Below are 4,709 nucleotides of genomic sequence, written 5' to 3' on the forward strand. Positions count from 1 at the left end.
CGCAGGGCGAGGGAGGATGGGGGGGCGGACTGTCACATACGGGGGGTGGGGGGATCGAGTGTGGGGTGGCATCGTGGATAGTGGGAGCTGGCATTTTCACTCTTGGAGAAAGGGTTTACAAACACGGAAAGGGAGGCAATTAGAATTCTGTGGTGTTGGATTGAAACTGAATGTGTCAGTGTGGACTCCCAGTCTGCCATACATACAGATCTTACGGAAATACGAGTAGACGTCCAGTTGGTGTGTGCTGCGTGTTCACCTGGCCTTACAAGGACACGGATTGTTGGTTTGGGACCCACCCTGATCCCGCACGACCTCGTTGTAACTGATCACATCTGCAAAGGCCCTACCTCCAAATAAGGTCACATTCAGAGGTATTGGGGCCTAGGATGTAAACATATCTTTTGGGAGGGATACAGATCAACCCATAATAACCCCGTTAACAACACTCCTAGCATCTGGCTCTTGCCTTTTAAATGCCATGCTGTACGAAAAAGGAAGGAGGGCTCCCTGGGGAAGTGGCTGATTCCAGGATTTCCCCAGGATCGAGGTAAATCCGACACGATCTGTCTGGAGACACTGTCAGAGCCCACAGGTTAAGGACCCGGTCCCACCAGACTGCCCCCGACTCCAGAACCCATGGCAAGTGAGTGGGTCCCCAGGTCACCCACAGCTGCTATCTGATACAGCAAACGGGAGGTTCCCACCGCCCCCTTCCTCGGCTGCGATTAATCTGCTAGAGCAGCTCAGAGAAACACGTACCCTTACCCTTTTATTAAAGGATATCATAAAGGATGGATGCAGATGACTTGCCAGTGAAGATGTATGGGATCTTCTGCCCTGGGGGACGGGGGCGTGTGTCATGTGTCACCCAGCTAGGAGCTCCCCAAACCCCATACTACTGGGATTTTGATGGGGGCCCCATCATGTCCACATGGTAGATCCCTAAGTCTGTTTTCAGACTTTCTCGAGAGAGAATGGGGGGGAAGGAGGGGTGGGCTGCAAACTCCAAGCTTCCAATCACGGCTCAGTCCCCACCAGGAGTGACCCGGGAGCCCACCCAGAGCCACCTCAGTTGAAGGAAAGCTACTCGTGCCCCCTGGGGAGATGGCGAGGGTTTCAAGACCCCTGTGTCAGGACCTGGGGGGCCGAGACCAACCAAAAAAAAAAAAGAAAAGAAAAGAAAAAGGAGGTGTCCTGGGCACCCCCTTGTCTTCTGAACTGCTCTCATTAGGAGACTTTTTCATTCGGTATCACTTGTTACCGTTTGAATTTTGTTTTTACCGCGTATGTGGGTTCTCTTTTAAAATTCTAATATAATGTCTCATAGTCAGGAATTAGTGAACAAAACGTCTCCTTGTATCTGCGCAGACATGATTTAAGGCTGGCTCCGGGCTCTAAAGCCAGGATTGCTAACCGCGCGGTTTAACCACACGGCGTGGACCCAGTGCCCAGGGCTCCGCCACATCGGGGCGGGAAGTCGGTGCTGCTGATGCTGATAATAATTTATCACCCCTGCCTTCTGGTTGACTGAGGAAGAACGACCAACAGCCACAAATTAAGTGTTTGTGTGCAGCATGATATTAAGGCTTTCTTTTTCTTTTTTTTTTTTTTGCACTGGGAAGTCTTTGATGAGGGTAAATATGGCACATGAATATTTATAGGTTGTATTAGGGCTCTCAAGAGAAATAGAGCCCACAGGATGAGTGTGTATATATAAATAAATATGTACATATATTGAGAGAGAGAGAGATTTATTTTAAGGAATTGGCTCATCAATTGCAGGGGCTTGGCAGGCCCCAAATCTGCAGGGTAGGGCCGCAGGCTGGGGACTGGGGCAAGAGTTGCTATGTCAGAGCTAAGGCTGCGGGCCACGGCCAGAGCTCCTGGGTGCATGGGGGGAGGCCAGCCTCCCTGTTCAGGCCTCCAGCTGTTGGGATGAGCCCACCTCCTGTGTGCAGAGCCGTCTGCTTTACTCAAAGGCCACACAGACTTAGGTGCCTGGCTGGCTCAGTTGGTGAAGCATCTACCTTCGGCTCAGGTCATGGTCTCAGGGTCCTGGGATGGAGCCCCGCATCGGGCTCCCTGCTCCACGGGGAGTCTGCTTCTCCCTCTGCCACTCCCCCTGCTTGTGCTCTATCGCTCTCTCTCTCAAATAAATAAAATCTTAAAAAAAAGTCTACAGACTTAAATATTAATCTCAAAAATGCCTTCACAGCAACATCTAGAAGAATGTTTGACCAACTACCTCCGTACTATGGTCTAGCCAGGCTGATCCATGAAATTAACCATACAGAGATTCTGGACTAAAAGATGCATTCCTTTTATTTATTTGAGAGAGAGAGAGAGCAGGGGGAGGGGGCAGAGGGAAAGGGAGAATCTTAAGCAGACTCCCTGCTGAGTGCAGAGCCTGATGTGGGGCTCAATGCCAGGACCCTGAGATCATGACCTGAGCCAAAATCAAGAGCTGCTTAACTGACTGAGCCAGCCAGGTGCCCCTTATCTGGGATTTCTGATTCTGTCCCCCCACCTTGGGGTTGAGCCCCGTGTCGGGGTGAGAGTGAAGTGCATTCAGCACACATTCCCTCCTCTTTCCCCTCTCAGCCTTCCTTTCTTGGGAGAGAAGAATCTAACTGTACCCCGTTCGCCAGAATCCTCCCTGTTTCCCACAGGGCCCTTCCATGTTCAGAGAGTGCCACCCTTTCTCTGAGGCAGTAAAATGCAGAATAATTACTCGGAAGAGTGAGGGAGGAAAGGGTGAGAGTTTAACAGGAAAAATGGGGAAAAGGTGAATAATATTTCAAAATGTTATCCTTCTGTGCAAGTGAAGGGGTCCCAATTATATCACAGTGGCGTAACAATTATCTTGAGCCAAAGACATCTGAGATTTAACAGATGCAAGAAGAAGCTTTGTCTGAACCCTCCCTTATCTGACTAAAAGTAGAAGTTCTGGGAGTGAGACTGCCATAAATCCCCTTTGGGGTGGCTTCCTTCCTGAGAAAGAGATCAAGGATGAAACTATCAGAAATCCCCTCTCTGGAGGAGTTTCCTGGCCTTGAAGAAGATAAAGAAGACCAGAAGCATTATCACAAACCATTTTATCTCCCGCTTTATTCCCAAAAAAGCCCATTCATCTTTCCTAAAGAAACCCATTTGTTCTTCCCATGGAAGCTTTTTCCTTCCCACTCCCTTTCCCCTACTAGTAGGTATATATAAACCCCTGTCCTTAGTTATTGAGCCAAATTACTTTGTGTGTGAATTCCTGCATGCACACGTGAATGAACTTTGTCTTTTGTCTTGCAAATTTATCTCTTGTCAATTTAATTCACAGGACTCCAACACTGAACCTAAGAGGGTAGAGGAAAGGTGTTTTTTTTTTTCCCCCCCTCAACACAAGTAATTTTAGAGTTTTAGGTAGAATTTAGGGACTCCAGCTTCCACAGAGAGATTCTAGTCTTAGACAACCCACCACAGTGGAGTGGTTTCTATCAAACCCCTTAATAATTTTCACTTGCTTTAGGAGATGAGAAGAGTCACAAAGGAGGACTGCAGTTTTGGGGACCACTGAGGCCACCTCAGTGCAGGTCTCAATCCTAGAAAAAGGGGTCACTAGTGGGAAACATTTGCACGCATACCTGTATTTCCAGGCACTGAAGACAATGCAGTAATATGTCTGCTTTTCCCAGTTTTTTCCTATGCTTATCTACTTTTGTTTTCTACACAATTGGACTCATACTTGTGCATACTGTTTTGCACGTTTAACTTATTTATTAGTTAAATATAAGTTCATACTGTGAATATGAACTTTTTTTTTCAGACCATGAAACATTCTCATACATCCTAAATTCTGATGACTGCAGACTATTACATCACTTAGATGTCCTTTTTATTTTATTTTTTTTTAAAGATTTTATTTATTTATTTGACAGAGAGAGACACAGCGAGAGAGGGAACACAAGCTGGGAGAGGGAGAAGCAGACCTCCCGCGGAGCGGAGAGCCCGAAGTGGGACTCGATCCCAGGACCCCGGGACCACGCCCCGAGCCGAAGGCAGTCGCCCAAAGACTGAGTCACCCAGGCGCCCTTTTTTTTTTTTTTTAAAGATTTTATGTCCTGTAACTGTGGGTCATCGATCCCCTGGTGTTGGACAGTAAGGGTTCCTCTGCAGGCTTTGAAGTGATACATTGTTGCTTTGAACATCTCTGTATAGAAATCTTTGTGCTAGGACCCCAGGTTATTTCTTTTTATCATTTTTTTTTAATATTTATTTCAGAGAGAGAGAGAGCATGAGTGTGGGGAGGGGCAGAGGCAGAGGGAGAAGCAGACTCCCCGCTGAGCACGGTGCCCCATATGGGGCTCCATCCCAGGACCCTGCGATCTTGACATGAGCCAAAGGCAGACGCTTCACTGACTGAGCCACTCAGGCACCCCCCCAGTTTATTTCTTTAGGGTGATTTCCCAGAATCAGGATTAAAGTAGGTTAAAGGGTATACATGCACCTTTTTCTCTTTTCTTTTTATTGAGATGTAACTTACAAATAAGATACATACATCTCAAGCTTGATGAAATCTTACATTTATAAACACCCAGGTAGATGCTGTCCAGACCGAAATAGGGCGTTTCCATGTCCCGCACCCAGAAAGCCTCCCGAGCCCCGCCCAGTCAATGCCCACCCACTCCCCAGCAATGGCCCACTATGCCCCATCACCG

The sequence above is a fragment of the Callorhinus ursinus genome, unplaced genomic scaffold (assembly GCF_003265705.2).
Source record: "Callorhinus ursinus isolate GAN/ISIS: 27379988/994484 unplaced genomic scaffold, GSC_fseal_2.0 scaffold43, whole genome shotgun sequence".
NCBI classification, from domain to species: domain Eukaryota; kingdom Metazoa; phylum Chordata; class Mammalia; order Carnivora; family Otariidae; genus Callorhinus; species Callorhinus ursinus.